At 35.9% G+C, this 18,756-nt stretch overlaps 1 long non-coding RNA gene across 5 annotated transcripts; it reads right to left on the bottom strand.

Annotated features, from left to right (window-relative positions):
* Positions 1-7,546: 7,546 nt before the first annotated feature.
* Positions 7,547-12,607, bottom strand: LOC123701268. Of its 5 annotated transcripts, none has more exons than XR_006752711.1 (2): positions 12,374-12,607; positions 7,547-7,908 (listed from the first exon to the last, which is right to left on the bottom strand). It is a non-coding gene; the product is annotated as an uncharacterized LOC123701268 (long non-coding RNA). The 5 variants fall into 5 exon arrangements; XR_006752712.1 differs by having other exon boundaries at positions 7,547-7,905; XR_006752715.1 differs by having other exon boundaries at positions 12,470-12,607.
* Between the last annotated feature and the right edge of the window lie 6,149 nt (positions 12,608-18,756).

Here is an 18,756-nt window from a genome sequence, read left to right as displayed (position 1 = left end):
CTAGTACAATACTCCGGCGTGATCTCCATCAGCCGTCGTAGATTGTGTTAATGTGTGCGCGAGTCACTCAATTTCAGCTAGCTCTTGTAATCCTCTTAAGAGACATTTAAATCATTGAAAAAAATCTAAAACTACTGGACCTATTTTGAAAAGTCATTCACAGTGGTGAAAGACTAGTGAGTCTTGACTACATGTGCGAAGCCGCGAGCGAGAAGCTAATTCGCAAATAAAACCTTTTCTGATCACCATTACTGAACATTATTGGTCAATATTTACATATTACCTTTCAGTCAAAGACCCCGAAGCTTCCAATCAATCCCATCAGAACATGTATTGCATATAACCCGATAATGCTGAGAGCACTTAAATTAGTAACGAATCACTAAGGGCCTAAACGACCCTGCGGTCAACACCACCCTTGTTAGGGTTAATTGGAGTGGTTTGAGAACTGATTGAATATGTTTTACGATAATCTTTATGTGTAAGATTTTAGTGTTTCAATAATTTAAATGTAGGTATAGGCTGTGATTTCAAATTTTGTAAGAAGAAGATTTGCAGCTCTGCAGTGAAAGCACAGCTTTAACTGTAAAATGCTGAGCGGCATTCGTTTTAGCTTGTAGTTTGTTAATTTAAGTAGTTTGTAAGTACATAAATTGTTAATTTATAATGTAACCTACTTGCTTATAAAAGAGTTTATTATTATGATTTGTTAATGTAGGTAATTACTGTAGCTATATAATTTGTGTCTAATTTTAGTGATTAAATTATTTCACTACACATATTTTTACTGTTACTCTGTTACATACAGATACACCATCAGTTGTCAATTTTAAACTTTGGAACGAATGAACCATGTTATTAGAGTATCCAACGAACAATGAAGTAAAGTAGTGACTTTAAATACTACGTATTTATCACATTGCAACAGAGTACCTATGTATTATTTTATACAAATTACGCATATTGCTAAAAGCCTCTTTAAAGAACTAAATTAAAATATAGGAGTGCGCAACATTTACATAAATAATAGCATATTTTTATGCTCTAAGTCTTAAATAAAGTCTAAGTTATCTATTCCAAGTACGATTCCAAGTATTTTTTTTTTTTTTGTTTTTTTAAATACATATTATAGGACATTATTACACAAAGTATCAAATTGGAAGCTTCATCAAATTTTCGACTTGTCAAAGCCATAGATATAAATTTGTTTCTACTCGGAATCGAAATCAACACGATTAAATCTAAATTTCTAACAATTCTATCGAACATTCAAGAACAAATAACAAAAAGCTAAAAACTGCCTTAAAATTGTGAGAATTAAACCAAATTTAAAAAGGATAAAAGTTACCAGTCAAAAGTTCAAGTAAAAAAACAAAAAAAATACAGTCGAATGAACATCCTTTTTTGTTGAAGTCTGTTGATAATATTTTTAATACGTAAAACGTAAAACCGGAATATGGAAAAACGCAAGATAATCAATCACTACATAGTCAACAACAACAAATAAAGTCGCTTTCTCTGTCCCTATGTCCCTAAGCTAATGCTTAAATCTTTAAAACTACGCAACGGATTTTGATGTGGTTTTTTTTTATAGATAGAATGGTTCTCGAGGAAGGTTTTAGTATATAATTTATTAGGTTTTAGACAAAGCTGGCGAAGCCGCGGGCGGAACGCTAGTAGATCATAAAATTATGATACCAACACTCGGACATGAGCCAAGCATTTTGTATTATACAGACGGACAAACTAAGTTTACACGTAGGTAACATACAATGTACAACGTGTATCTTGGAAAGAAGCCAGGGTAATACATGGATATGCGGTATTATTTCTTCATTTAAATTCTAAAGAATAGAGTGTGCAATAAATTTATTTTTACTTCAAAATAGAAGGTTATCAATTTCACTGTATTTTTTGTGTAGGTATGTAGGGTTAAATCAATTTTAATTTTTTTCTTTTGAAGTGAAACTTCTTTAGGCCCATTGAGAGTAAAATTTCAAGATCGCGTCATGGCAATACCGTCACATCATGGAGTAAGTCGACGATTTTGGCATCTTTGAATCTGGCCAAAGAAGTTTCACTTCTGCCACGTGGCTCGGCACTCACGCTCTTTTTTGTATTTTCAGCGTCTTTCATCTTTTTCATAAGTACATTAAAGATCAAGCTTATCAATAATATTTATGAATATGTAAAATAAATAAAGGTAAATAAATAAATAAATATGTAAAAGCGATTACGTAAATTTCCAAAAATCCACGAATGCGAATGTTCACCGCATGTCAAAAGCATAATACGGCGACCGCACCGCGCTGAGCTTGACATATTATATTATGGATTTAATTTGGTGTTTTTATTTATTTTAATTCTTGAATACTATGAAATAATACAGATGGATCGTAAGGAGTCGATTAAATAAATAGATAAAACTATATTGACATTAAAAAAATATAGACACAGCTTATATTATATGAATCCATAGGCTCCTGAATTAGTTTATGATTTAGATTGCATCTTGCTTTAAAATAACAATGATCTATGTATTAAATTTATAATATTTGTTCGTCTTAATATAATATTTAATGTTAAAATGTACATAAATATATATTTTTCATATATACTGTGTTTTACATTTACCATGTTTTCATAATATCTGCTCTACGTAGATAAAGAAGGAAACGGAACTAAAATTTTGTGTTTGTTTCGAGTGTTACTGAAAATCAGCGTTGCCATAATATATTGCAAGCTACAACTGCGTCGCAGCATACGCTTTTTCTTTTACTGTTTATTTATATTACATATTTTTTATTTTGTTTCATTTTCCCCCTACAATAAACATAATATTTTCTTCATTTCTATATATATTTCCACTAATAAATGAACAAAAAAAAACATAATTCGAATTAACGACTAAAACTAAACATGGCGTCAAGTCCAATGCGGCAACCAATTTGTCACACACGAACTGGCTTTTACGAATGTATGCAGACAAAACCGGCGGGCAAAGTGATTTATTTAATTAGGCTATGGAATTCTAACTGAATGCCCGTTCGGAACTAACTGTTTCATATGAGATTAGGGTTTGCTCATTATTTAGTAACAAATATATCGCACGTAGCAGTTTACTAAATACTTACAACGTAAATAACTACGTGTGTATGTACGTGCATATAAAGTACTTTACGCAGTTTTATTAATTGTTGGCATGTCTGTAGAACATCTATTTAACCATTTTCTTGGCGTAAATCTTATCTTCTTAGATACCAATATTATAAAGCTGAAGAGTTTTTTTGAACGCGCTAATCTCAGGAACCGATGTGAAAAATTATTTTGGTGTTAGATAGACCATTTATCGAGGAAGGCATTTATATAATCACGCTAAGACCAACAGGAGCGGAACACTGCGGGTAAAAACCGCGGGGCACATCTAGTGTTAATATATTAGTGAAAACCCGAACCCTATCTTTAATTTAATTTTTTTATATTAATAAAATACAAGACATTTCGGATATTTGTAACAAAATCGCAGGCTGTTTATCTTAAAACAATTTTTCCACTTCATTCATTATTCCATACATTAAGTGAAGAGGCCAAATAATGATGATCATTATAAATCATCTTTAGAGACAATGGTCAGTTCATTTATCTATAATATTTACTTAAAAAGCTAGACTAGAGCTTATATTATTTTACGAGCTTTATATCGACACAAAACATTACTCATTTTTCACGGAAAACCCGATGAGTCACTGAAAACTAGGAAGTTAACTGGGAAAGCCTGGCTGTTTAGTGACTCATAATTATGAACTGAAAAAACAACGAAAAGATAATAAAAGTAAATTAATAATTGTAAAATTTGGGAATACAACGTTTGAAGTATGAAGATAAAATAGATGGGTACCTATTGGGTACGTTTTTAACGTGTAAGTATACCTATTTAAATATAGTTTTTTACATTTATTATAAAGTATGATTTTCTTTTGCAATGTTCAATGATGTATAAAAGTTTATTTTAAAAATATACCTACACTTGATACTTTATACTTATACATTGTTATAATATTGAAAACTCTATAAATTTTATTTTAAAATTATACTTGATACTTTAACGTTTTACTTCGCAAGTATTAAATACTTTATTGAAAATGAAAAATTATCAAATACCGGCGAACGCCCCAATGCGCGCTCTACTTACAAATTTTTAAGCTCAAAAAGTTGCAATGTTAAAATACTTCACAATATTAAAAACAATCAACATTCGATAAATTCTTCAACAACAATGATGGTTCATTAAACGATTTAAAAGTTTCAGATTATTCAGAAAACAATCCAATTTCACACCAAGCCTTAATTATTATTAACAGAGAAATTTTAAGATCCTTTACATGCAAGGAATGTCACAATCACAGACAAACAAGTCATTCTTTTTCCATTCGTACTATGTGTTGTGAGATTTACTCCACTAATAAGTGAATCCATACTAATATTATAAAGCTGAAGAGTTTGTTTGTTTGGACGCGCTAATCTCAAGAACTACTGGTCTGATTTGGAAAATTCTTTCGGTGTTGGATAGCCCATTTATCGAGGACGGCTATAGGCATATCATCACTCTAAAACCCATAAGAAGCGGAGCAATGCGAGTAAAACCGCGAGGCACGGCTAATAATATATAGGTAATAGATATCTATTTTATAAGACTTTCTACAAGTTAACTAACAAAATAAAGCCTACGAATTAAGAATCTCCACCGTCATCAGGCATAACTTTACAAAACAAAATACACTCAAAAGCGACTTAATTATCTTCTCTTATTCTCGACAAACTGTACATGCAAAATAAAATATACAACTGATTATGTACTTACTTCTTATCTACAAAAAACAAATTTATTCAATTTGACAATATTTATGTTTTTTTGCAAAAACACCTAAATAAGTGCTTCACGTGCAAAGAGCCTAATTCCCAAAACGCGTACTGATATACAATTATTGAACATCGAAACAAGGGAGTCCCTGAGCTAAAAGTTTAGGAGCTAATATAAATTAGGGAAAACGAATTATTGTTCGTAACAAGAAAACAATTTTGGCGTAGGGATGCGACATGCGAGCCTTTGCGGTTTTATCGATGTTACGCGTAGGGATAAAAATGGCGAGAGGATTTTCTTTTATCTGTAGATGAATTTGCGGGGAAACATCCTGATGATTCATCATGTCAAGACATATGCTTAAAATTTCGTATTGAAGTATGATTCATACTTTAAAAGTGAACTAGCTGCGCCCCGCGATTTCACCCGCGTGGCTCCGCTTCTGTTGGTCTTAGCGTGATGATATAGAGCCTTATAGCCTTCCTTGATAAATGAGCTATCAAAAGAATTTTTCAAATCGGACCAGCAGTTCTTGAGATTAACGCGTTCAACAAACAAAGAAACTCTTCAGCTTTATAATATTAGTATAGATTAGTATAGATAAAAAACATAATATAACCATACCGTCCCGTTTCATTGATAAATATAAATAAGTATGTAATAAGAAATTCTTAGAAATCTCGCATTTTGAAAATTTAGGTACCTATTTGATCACAATTAATTAGCTCTTCTTCTTAGAATATTTTAACAAAATAAATTCGTTGAAAAACGTGCCAATAAAAGGTATTACAAGGAGATATAACGCTGATATTTTACTGTCACCAGGGACATGTTAGACTATTAATAAGAAATTCTTTTTTATCGGAAAAATAAAAAAAAGAATTTTGTAAATAAAATAATTTATAAATAAGGAAACCACATTCTCCGCATAGCACTTACCTACTACATTTTTAATGGATTTTTGCCTACTTTAATTCTTCGTATGTACTCATAAAAGGAACTTATTGATCGTAATGTTTATACAAATCGGTTCTTTATTTCCTTTCGCCTTATAATAACTTTCCTATCCCTTAACTCATCAGAAAGACAAACATAACCTTAATTAAATTTAATTAATTGGCAGCTCTCTAATCTCTACCTATTTTTTAATTCTAACACACAACAATTTTGAAGCATTATTGCTTAAGTTATACTCAAATTATCTTCTAAATAGCATTGTCGTTATTCTACACTAAAATCATTTCAATAATTTTCAAATTTCGCCCAGTAATTATATTTAGTAAGTTAAAAATCTTGTAAAAGCGCATCCCTAACACAGCGTTCCCGACGACATTTTGTTTACCGTCTCACATAAAATGGATTATAATGCTTTCATTGTATTTACATTTTGATTGAGTGAGCCTTCTACTTAATATTCAGAATTAATTCGTCCACGGATATTTAATAACTTCGTAATTTAGGCTCGTTGCAATTAGTCGGCTTTGGAGATAACTTTATGTAACTACTAAATATAAATTTTAGTAAATTGTAATGTAATATAATATTCCAACAATGAATGATAATGTGATATATTGTATTACCATAATTGAATTGAAAAACACCAGTTTGATTTCAGTCATAAAAATTTAATTTGTATTACTTACCTAATTCTTTTTTTACTAACAACTAAACCGCCTTTATATGGTCAGTACTGGACACAATTTAAATGAAACCAACTAGAAGACACTTGAAAGTTGAACACAAGAATTTTTCAAATAATAAAGAATAAAAAACGGTACACCCAGTCGAAAGCTCACACAAAAAAAATACATTCGAATCGAGATCCTCCCCTCTTTTTCAAGTCCATTGAAAATGTAGTTGTGAAATTATGTAGGCCGTATCTATACTAATATTATAAATCTGAAGAATTTGTTTGTTTGAACGCACTTCAACAAACTACTGGTCCGATTTGAAAAATTATTTCGGTGTTAGATAGCCCATTTATCGAGGAAGACTATAGGTATCATCACGCTAGACCAACAGGAGCGGAGCCCACGTGGGGCGAAGCTAGTTACATTATAATGCAGTGTATTTGTATTACACTTGGCATGTAGTTCTTTGTATCCTGTTTTACCTGCGTACGCGAGCTAGAATTATAAATTAGTAGTACGAGCTAGTAAATGAGCATGCCTATAATATATTCTATATTTAATTCGCATTTTTCCACTGAATAGCGTAATAAATATATCCGAAGCAAATGGCTGGAAACCACTTGAGAATTCCAGATGTATTTAGTTCTATTAATTAGACGATAATTGACGTTCAATTGAATAAGGAATTAAAACGATTTTCTATGAACTAACTAACTGATCTTTATGGGAATTTCGCTTTTTCATTAATCGTATTAAATAACACAATAAAAGTTAATTTTGAAGTAAGTATTTATTCAATCTAACTTCTTTTAAGTGCATTTGAACCGTTAAAACCTTAATTGATTACCTTCTGACCTGGTTGCCTGGAAGAGATCACTACTAAGTGATAAGGCCATCAAGTACACTAAATTGCTCCTAGCTTTTATTTTTGTATATTTTAGTATCTAAATCTGTTTAGTTGTATTAAATAGTAAAATAAATAAATAATGATTACCACATTCGAACGACCATATAGTTTCTGCAGAGAGGCGGCGACAAACGGCTTTTCAAATCATAATATTGATGTTTTGCATTAAAACAAAACATGTATTATGTGTCGAATAAAACACACAGCGTTGGATGAAGAAAGCAGTCTATGAATCCTATATATCTCTATGCAAATTGGGTCACCTTACCAAATATCGATGGATCTTTCACCTCACTAGCAAGAGCGCGTCCCTAGTATGGCATCTGTCATCATCGCCTTTGAAGCGCTGTCATCTTCCAAGCTCCATAGCATCTTCATCAGCAAGCAGTAAACTGCAACGCTGTGTGTTTTATTCGACACATAATACATGTTTTGTTTTAATGCAAAACATCAATATTATGTGTCTTTCTAAAACACACAGCGTTGGATGAAGATGTGTTTGATATCTGCTGGTGAAGAAAGACATACAAACGCTATGTTGAAAATAAATTATCTTGTTAATATTGTAATACCTAAGTGCTGTATTAACAACTTAAATTTCATTCCTTACAGAATGTTAAATGAACCTGTTGTATTGTAAAATAAATTTATATTTTAAATTCTAAAAACAATACAAGGGGGTTATGTAATAACAACAAAAATTGTTTTTCTTTCATATTGTAAGAACTAACCATATAGGTATCCTCTAAATTTTAAATTATTCTCCTCAGATAATCTTCTCAATAAGCCAATACTAATGAACTAAGTCTTAGAACCTAAGAACTGCTTAATTATTTCTCTATATCTTTGATACAAATCAAAGTTCAAATAATAACATAAAAATAAAATTTTAAAAATTATAACTCAAAGGAAAATCAATGTCACCAAGGATAAACAATGGAGCCTCTAAGGCTAAATACTACAGTAAATAACATCTGTATATAAAATAACTATAATAAGCAATGTTAACACAACTGTACCTTAAGCATTATGCATGTTTGTTACACATTGATCATTACTATGATCTTAAATTAATTACACTGAATTAAATAATAAATTAAACAGTTTCAGGTTACCTTAAAGTAAACCAGACTCACTGGCACTGGCTAAATTGACTGATTGACAGTAAAACTTTTATAATTGACTGTATGGTCCTTCCACTGCCTCCACGGGTTGGTGCCCTTACCACATTCTTGAAGCCACTGCTGGACAGGGCTGCTACGTTTACTGTCCTTAAGATCTGGAGGGACCTTAACTAGCCAGAGATAAAGGTTTGTGTTGCAAGGTTAAAGGGTCCGCCCCTTTATAGATAAGAATCAATTATCTACTTTTAAGATTGAAAATCAGTCCTTTGTTACTTGAACCAACCTTTCCACATGGGTCACTGGGCATATCTATGTGACTGAGTTTCCTCACAACCGACCACCTGATGGATAATGTGTTGTTGTATCCATTTAGTATCCAAATTCAGGTCAGGTTATAATCTTATCTTGCTGTGATAAAAAACTGTATTTTGAGGTTTTCAGAAGTCATGTTCATGTCATGAACAGGGTCAGCTTGCTTATGATAGACTTAAGCCAATTAAATAGAATCCCTGTGTACTAGATTACATGCATTTTTTTTTTTTTTAGCATTGCATTATGAAAGTCACTTCCTGCTTGGAGGGTCATATGTTGGCACTGTGGAGGGGCACCACTACTTAACTGCTCTTTCTCCTTTGCTTTACAATGGGCTGTTTTCTCCCCTCCCCCCCCCCTTTTTCTGACTGAGCAGTTGGGGGGCCATAAGGCCGTAAGGCCATTCACCAATGGTCTGAGTGCTCATGACTTCCGGGTCAATAACCATATATAACCATAATAGTCAATAACCATAAGCCATCTTTAGGCGCTTGACATTGAGTTGCGGAGAAATGCCCATATATTATTATTATTATTTATTATATCAACCATAAGCCACCCTTGAGTGCTATGTATCTGCCCCGGTCCCGGGGTGCGAGGTGCGCTAGTGCACTTGGAGGATTACCCTTGAAAGGGAATATTCAGTCTAGGCGTCAGCTCCATCAACGACTGCAGATGTCGCAAAATTCGGAGCAGGCTTTGGCAAATATGCCTTGGCACTAAAGCATTCATTTGGGTAGCGAAATGGTCCATATCAGGAGCTTCCGAAATATTATATTTCCTGTTGTACAAGGTAGAAGAAGCCACTCCGGTACAGGTTGATTTCTTGAGAGGCAATCTAAATCAAAGGCCACTTAGGCGTCCTGGAAGCGTGCCAAGAGTTATTCTCAACTTTTCAGCTAGGTACAGTTACTCAGTTGTAAGAGCTAAGAGAGTCAGCAACCTTTGTATGTGGGCGACCAAAGTCTGATTGATAGCTTGGGCTACAGGATGTGCGCCCCTTGCAATTTACTCAGAAGCACTTTTATTGCATATCTGGTACACGACATATAAGTCAGAAGTTCTAATGCCAAGTCCCCTGCTTCCCTCTTCATTTCTCTGACAGGTAAGTACTGTTCAGATGTCCTACTCAGCCCGCATCCGCGGTATCTGTAGTTAGGAAGTGAGAAACTTGTTCTTTTACAAAGACTATTACATTTCTGTTTATGTTTCTTTTCCACAACTCTTAAGTCTTGTATAGCATGTAGAGGGAAAGCCTTTCTCTCTTGGTCTGCTGTGCGCGAAACTCTAGAGAAATACCTGGAGGCGACAACTGTACAGTCCTCTCAGTGTTAGATGCCTAGAACTGTCTGCAACTCTTATTTAGTGCAAGACATGGTCCTTTTAATGACTACCACAGTATGCTCTATCTTTGAGGCTTTTGGGACTGGCAATAACACAGACATTTCTATAGTATCACACATGAGGCACAAGTATCCAGGCTTACAATGTACACTTTGTAATTGATGTGCCAAACCTGCCTTCCCAAAATCTCTATGGTCTCCGGGACCTGTAGAGTTAATTGGAACAATCCTTGTAGACGAAAAGATAATTGTCTAACTAGAAGGCTGTAGCTCATTCTGTGGCTTTACTAAAATCTCCATGGTCTCCGAGACCTGTGAAGTTAAATTATTAGAATAATCCTGATAGTTTAACTAAATCAGAGGGCTGTGGCCCCTTTTGTGATTGGAGTGCCAATCAAGCTCTACCAATATCTCCATGGTCTCCGCGACCTGTGAAGTTGAATTGGAATAGTCTTGTCAATCAGGCTTTACCAAAACCCCCATGGTCTCCGCGACCTGTGAAGTTGAATTGGAATAGTCCTGCCAATCAGGCTTTACCAAAACCTCCATGGTCTCCGCGACCTGTGAAGTTAAATTGGATTAGTCATGGTAGACCCAAAAGATAATTGTCCAACTAAATCAGAAGGCACTTTATGTGGCTGTAGTGCCAATTAAGCTTTTCCAAAATCCTCACAGTCTACAAGACCTGTGAAGTTAATTTTGCAACGGTCTCAATAGACCAAAACTTAATAGCTTAAATAAAACAGAAGGAGGGCACCTCCAGCCTGTAGGGCCTCCGCGACCATTTGAAATGGCTGCCATATGCAGGCAGAAAATAGGCCAATGATGCCTGATTGTACAAGCCAATCCTGGCCTTGTGAGAATCTCATTACTGTTACCAATGATGTCTAATTTTACAAGACAATCCTGGCTTTGTAAAAATTTAATTACCGTTATAATCTGTGATATGTATCAAAATTACCTGGTTAATACCTAGGTGTTTAGGTGTCTCAGGTTGAATATCAACCTGGCGGAGCCATCAGCTCTTATTGCCAGAAGCATATCTGAATGTAAGTATGGCATATATTTTTCTGGGTCTTTCTGGACACAGTTCTTTCAGCATAACCATACTAAGCTAATCATGGCTAAGGACACCTTGTACATATTTTCAGTACATATTTTTGTATAAGATACAAATAAAAAATACAAAGATTTTGGTTACTTTACTGTTGATATTATAGAATTGTTATCACACCTGAGTGTTAATTATATGGCAAGCTCTTTCACTTAAGTAAGAAAGGAACTAGATAAACAACATTATCATCGGTAACATTATAACCAAGAATGATCTCATTCAACTGTTCGGGGATACAGTAAATATGGGTCCTTGATGATGATAATGTATATAAACATATCTACCTCTTATAATCTGCAATGTCTATTTCTTATGATTTTTCACTACTATTCAAATAAGTACCCATAGAATCAAAGCTTATTCTGGTATCAATTGGCTATGAAAATAAGCTCCTTATGTTAAGAATTATTTACCGTAAGATAAATTAGGTAATCTCAACTTGCAGTAATAAGTAGCTCCTACTGAATATTGTGTGAGACTGTTGCTCATATTATACACTCTATATCATATCCTATAATAAGTAATGTAAAATCTATATGTGACATGTATCAATATTGAAATAATATTAAAATAGTTAATTAACAATTTCTTCTCTTTAGAATATTGTGACAGACAGGTTTTGTAACTAACTATCTAAAATCTAAGTACATCTTAATTGTCTTGAATTATTTATGTAGTCAGTGGGCACTAAGTAGTAGGTACTCACTTTTGTTGAGGTAGTTACAATTGAATGGTCTAAGTGATTGAGATGCCTCACTACCTGCTGAGTGCTGGGGCTCGTTAGCCAGAGGGGATCACGGTGGATTCCTTATACCTAAGTACCTTCTACCTAGGTAGCCTAACGCTATTTCACAAGTCTGGTTAAAAGCAATACTTGACACAGTAACCAATGTGCCTGTGTATGATAAAGAAACCCGATGATAATGTAGTGATCTCATTATAGGCATGCATTGTGTTTTATTAATTACCTACATCTAAATATTGATGTATTTGTGTCAAATACTGTGAAATGTATGCCACGTGCTGGATGAAAATCTATGCACGAGTCCGGACATGTTCTGACAAGTTTGATTGTACTTACGGAATTTCTCGTCTCCCGGTCTCTTGGGCAGTGACGAACCATTACTTCTCTCGTCCTCCGAGGACGAAAAAGAGTTCCCGCCACTATTATACATACCAAAGCACCGGTTTTCGAATTTCCTTCCGACAACGTGGTCTTTTGTGTTTCATATTGGAACTAATTCCGTTTTTCACTAGAAAAACACTAAAATTTAACGCGTGTGTGTTTTATCACACTTAATATTCGAGAATTATAATTATATACAGGGTGTAATCGTTAAGTGTGCACAAGCGATTATTCCGTAACTATTGCAGATACCAAAAAACTTTAAACTGATATCGAAAGTACTTAACCTAATGAGTAAAATGGCCATAATAAATTTTTAAAAATAAAACGTGAAATATCCAAAAATGTTACATTAAACGCTCCCATACATTTTATTTCCCCTACATTTTGTATTCATAGCAGATTTTCGAAGTAATGTCCTCATTGTGAAATACAATGAGGAGCTCTATTTACAGTTTCTAAATGAACGTCCCTTCAAATTTGCGAAGTAATTAAAGCAGAAAACCAAAAAAAGAAAGAAAAAGCTAAAATCTTTCATATTAAATGTACTAGGTTGATCCAAAAGTAATGATAATTGGATATTTCCTGTGCACATAAAAATATAAAATAAATGTTTTTTGCTTGCTCATGTATTCACTAAGTAATCACAAAAAAATCATATCAACAGGCCACGTTTCCAATTATTTACATTAATTTGAATGTGAACGGTGCGTGCCAGAATGTTTCCCGACGAAAAGAAGAAACAACGATTCGACATGTAGAGGGTAAATTTCTAAATTTTTAATGATATCAGGATAATTTTTTGTCACGTTTTGTGATCATGGACGTTACCCGAGTTCACCATGTTTATGCTGAAACCAAAAAACAATCAATGTCCTGGATGCGAGCTTCCAAAGTGACGATGAAGAAATTCAAAGTGAAAGTCAGTAGGTTTTTTTTTTTTTTTTTTTTTTTTTTTTTTTGGTAATAGGGAAGCGCTTGACCACAATCTCGCCTGATGTTAAGCTGAGATGCGGTCTAAGATGGAACGCGCTTCCCTAGAAGGTACCTGTTCACTCTACGCTTGAAGACCCCCATATTGTACTCGTCGGGGAACACAGACTCAGGAAGCATGTTCCAGTCCCTCGCGGTTCGGATAAAGAATGTGGAACCGAACCGCTTAGTCCGGGTACATGGAACGTCCACCATATGGCGATGCCTAGAATCTGTGCGCCTCGACGATCGATGGAAGAACGGGGATGGCGGAACGAGATCGTGCAGTTCCGCAGCGCACTCTCCAAAGTGTATCCGATAGAAGACCGATAAGCTGGCCACTCTGCGGCGGTGACCGAGGCTCTGGAGCTTTTTGCCTACTAGGTCATTGTCGTTTATGAGTCTCTTGGCACGCCTCTCTATCGCCTCAAGCGCCTCCAGCTGGTACTTGGCGGATCCGTCCCAGAGGTGAGAACAGTATTCCATGCACGATCGGACTTGTGCTTGATAAAGGTTGAGCAACTGTCCCGGGCTGAAATACTGTCTCACCTTCGCCAGAATTCCAAGCTTTTTTGAGGCTACTTGGGCTTTAGATTCAATGAAGGAACCAAAGTTCAGAGTAGGCGTTAAGGTGATACCAAGAAGCTCGAGGTGGTTAGTTATCGGCACGGACACACCTTGGAAATTCGGAGTCAGGTGGAATGGACTCCGTTTAGCGGAGAACAGACACGCCTGGGTCTTAGACGCATTGAACTTGACCAGATTGGCATCGCCCCAGTCGGAGACCGCCTGTAAGGACAAGTTCATGCGATCGACCATCGCCTCCCGTAGAGACTGAATTTGTGCCGTACTGGCTCGCGCGCTGGATACATATCTCTCCACAACAGTGCTATCGTCTGCGTACCCATAGATACCGGGTTTCAGCAGATCGTTGATGTGTAGCAGGAAGAGTGTTGCGGAGAGAACTGATCCCTGAGGGACTCCGGCATTTATAGCCATTTGGTCGGACGAGCAGCCGTCGACGACTACCCGAAGCGACCGGTCTCTCAGAAAATCTGAGATCCAGGCGCAGAGACCAGCAGGCAGACCGTAGGATGGAAGCTTGCCAATAAGACTATCATGCCAGACCCTATCGAAGGCCTTCGAGATATCAAGGGAGACAGCAAGTGCTTCACCATGATTCTCGATGGCCTCGCTCCAGATGTAGGTGGCGTACGCTAGAAGATCCCCAGTGGACCGGTTTCGGCGGAACCCGTATTGTCGGTCGCTGAGGAGGTCGTTCGCTTCTAGGTGTGCCAGGAGCCGGCTGTTCAGTACACGTTCCATAGTCTTACAGAGTATGGACGTGACTGATATTGGCCTGTAGTTGGAAGGATCGGCACGACTGCCTTTTTTGGGCACAGGCTGCACGTTGGCAAGTTTCCATGATTTTGGTACTATTCCAGTCGTCAGCGAAAGGCGAAAGAGGCGTGTCAAAACAGGAGCAAGTTCAGGCGCACAGGTTTTAAGAACTATGGCTGGAATTCCATCAGGGCCACTGGCTTTATTCACGTCAAGATTCCGCAGCGTTTTAAGAACCTCCGTCTGACGGATGCGAATTTCCGGCATTTTCGCCTCGCATCCAGGTAGACTGGGAGGTTTTGCGCTTGCGGGATCCAGACGAGAATTTTCCGCAAATAGAGTAGCAAATAGGTTCGCTTTCTCTACGGCGGTGTGAGCCAGCGTCCCGTCAGGTTTCAGCAGTGGAGGAAGTGAGGGGCGGCAGAAATTCGATTCAACCGACTTTGCCAGGGACCAAAACGCTTTACTACCGGAGGGGTAAGAAGCCAGTTTGTTCCCTATACGGCTAACGTGGTCAAATCGAGCTTTCCGTAGAGCCTTCTTGCAGGACTTGGCAGCCCGGTTAAAGGCTTTCTTCTTTTCAGATACATCCCTCGCTTTGCGGTGTCGAGCGTCAACCCAAGCCAGATACGCCTCTTGCTTTAGCGCTTCAGCGCGTCTGCAATCGGCTCTGAACCAGGGCTGAGCTTTGCCGGACATGGCTACGTCGGAGAATGGAATAAAGTACTCCATTCCCTGTCGCAACACATCAGTCACAGCATCCGCGCAGGTCGAAGGGTCTTCAGAAGAAAAGCAGACAGGCCGCCAAGGATATGATGCAAAAAAGGAACGCATCTCATCCCAATCTGCTGACTTGTATTGCCACACGCGCCGAGAGCCCTTAGGACTGGGATCGGGCGGCGAGTAGACAGATACAGATTTCACCAGACAGTGATCGGAGCTGCCAAGCGGCGAGGAAATCGCTACCGAGTAACGGTCTGGATCTGTTGTCAGCAGAAGGTCCAAGCAATTGGCTGTATGGCTCTCAACATCAGGAACCCGCGTCGCTCCTTGAACCAGCTGGGTGAGATTCAATGCTATAGCAAGTTTACGCATCTCTCTCCCAGCGAGGTCAGTGCACTGGTATGGGTATAGCCACTCCTGGTGGTGGGCATTAAAATCCCCCAGTAACACAAGCTGAGCGGAAGGGTATGATATATAAAGGTTAGATTAAAGCGGTAGTTTTTTGGGACGCTGAAGGAATAATTATGGTGGAATATTTTAAAAAGGTAGCCACTTTATTGGGCTCTTACTAAACAGACCAAATTAAAAGATTGCGGTAGGTTAGTAAGGAAGAGAGACATGGCAAACTGCGGACCTGAACGCTGTTTCATCAAGCAACGCACCAGATCACAAAGCGTCAGTTGCGATGGCTGCCACTAAAAATCGGCATTCCAAATGCTTGAACACCTACCCTATTTTTAGATCTAGCTCATTTTACTTTTATCTCTTTCCTCGGCACAAGAAACACTTTCTTAGCAATAAATTATTTTAAGACGACAGAGAAGTTATGGCCGTGTGGAGGGGTTTTTGTGGATGAAGTAAAAGTTTTTTTTTAAGTTTAGGAAAAAAAATATTGAAGTATATTTTCTAGTTAGAAGACTATCTAGAGAACTACATAATTATTATAACTGTAATGACCTTGTTTAATATTGATTATCATTACTTTTGGATCAACCCATGTACATGGGATATTCGTATCTCATACTAAATGTATGGGAGGGTTTCAAGTTAATTTTTTAGATATTTATCGTTTTATTTTTAAAAAATTATTATGGCCATTTTACTCATTAGGTTAAATACTTTCGATATCAGTTTAAAGTTTTTTGATATCTGTAATAGTTACGGAATAATCGCCTGTGCACACTTAACGATTACACCCTGTATATTCGAATTCGAGAATTATATTCTGCGCGATGTTATTGCGCACGAATTCATAAACGCTATGGAGCTTGGAAGATGACAGCGCTTCAAAGGCGATGATGACAGATGCCATACTAGGGACGCGCTCTTGCTAGTGAGGTGAAAGATCCATCGATATTTGGTAAGGTGACCCAATTTGCATAGAGATATATAGGATTCATAGACTGCTTTCTTCATCCAACGCTGTGTGTTTTAGAAAGACACATAATATTAATTTTATATGACACTAGCTTCGGTCGTGGTACATGTTAACGTTTTCTCTCTATAAGAACCATCCTCGTACTTCAAGAAATATTATAAAAAATAAAAAAATGTTGTGTGGTTTTATGAAACCACGGTAAAAGTGAAACTTTTTTTCACACTATAGACATTTAACTAAAAATTATCGTATTTGTACGATAATTATCGTACTTATCGCGACATGCGCTACACAGACCAAAAAGTTTGAGACGATGTAATAAAAGTTTCACTTTAACAAAATCGGTTCAGCCGTTCTCGAGTACATTTTGCGATTCATTTTTATCAGTACCTATATAAAAAAATAGATAGATCTATAGAAATATAATCTATAGATATTTCAAATTACAAAGCTGAAAAGTTCGTTAATTTTTTTTTCTTACAAAAAACTAATTTTAGGAAAAACTGGTGGTAAAAATTTTGATATTACATTTATCGAAAACGGATGTATGTTTTTAATAGCTTTGTATTGGATGCCGGAAAAAGTCAATCCACTAGGGAAGTTTCATCGAATCACTGCGTAATCCGTTTGAGATTTAAAAAACAATGCATGATGGTTATATCCTTTATATCCAACTTCAAAAAAGGAGATTCTCAATATTTGTTTGTTTTGGGCTTTCTAACCTCAGAACTTTTGACAAGGTAAATGAATTTGAATATAATATTTTTTTTATTTACTTATAATTATTATTTTTTTGTTAATAACAAGAATTATTACAGAAAAGCTTTTGCTTACGAAAGCTTAGTGTTCATTTTAGAATACCTTACTAAACACCTATTTTACAAAATTAGGGCAATCTAAAGAAAAGTTTGTAGAAGGAGTGTATAATAATCACTAGGTACATAGTATAAAACAAAGTCGCTTTCTCTGTCCCTTTGTATGCTTAAATCTTTAAAACTACGCAACGGATTTTGATGCGGTTTTAATAGATAGAGTGATTCAAGAGGAACGTTTTAGTATATAATTTACTAGCTTTCCGCCGGTGGCTCCACCCGCGATTTCAAAGAAAAACTCGCATAGTTCCCGTTCCCGTGGAATTTCCTGGATAAAACCTATCCTATATTACTCGTGGATAATGTAGCTTTCGAATGGTGAAAGAATTTTTAAAATCGGTCCAGTAGTTTATAAGCCTATTCATTACAATCAAACAAACAAACAAAGTTTTCCTCTTTATAATATTACTGTATATTAGGTTTTAGACAAAGCGGGCGAAGCCGCGGGCGGTAAGCTAGTATAATAATAATTAAAACCTAGATAATGTAGAGAAGATAGTTGAAAAGTAAATAGGCTCAGTTCACGAAACTGTTTTAAATACAATACAAATTACAATACGTCAATAAATCAAGGATGTCAAACCAAAGTAATTAACATCAAAATTGATGTCGAAGTTCTGTGGTATTATAAGTTGAATGAACTGTATCATTTAAGGCTTTATATAATAAGTATAATATGAAAACCTTTTTATATTAATCTAACAAAATAATTTTAGTTCTGAGTTTGAGTTCACGTAGATACATAGTAAGATATTCAATGAAAAAATTGAAGAACTTTTTAAACATAGCTTAATAAACATATTAATAAAACAATCCATCTATGGTTACTAATATAATTTTTAAAATATCTATGCTATTGTACTCAAGATATATTTAAAATAAATAAACAACAGATTCATCAAATAAGAACAGCTCACTTCATAAAAGCGAATACAGACAAAACAAAAACTAAAACATTATCCAATTGGAAATTCAGTTAACCAACAAACGACCGGAAATGGATCTGCGTGGATACTACTTCCGGCTGTTCCAGCTATATCCGCCCGATGAGG

Source organism: Colias croceus, chromosome 21 (assembly GCF_905220415.1).
Source record: "Colias croceus chromosome 21, ilColCroc2.1".
Classification (NCBI taxonomy): domain Eukaryota; kingdom Metazoa; phylum Arthropoda; class Insecta; order Lepidoptera; family Pieridae; genus Colias; species Colias croceus.
Note: the sequence above shows the minus strand (reverse complement) of the source record. Positions and strands in the feature narration are given on the sequence as shown.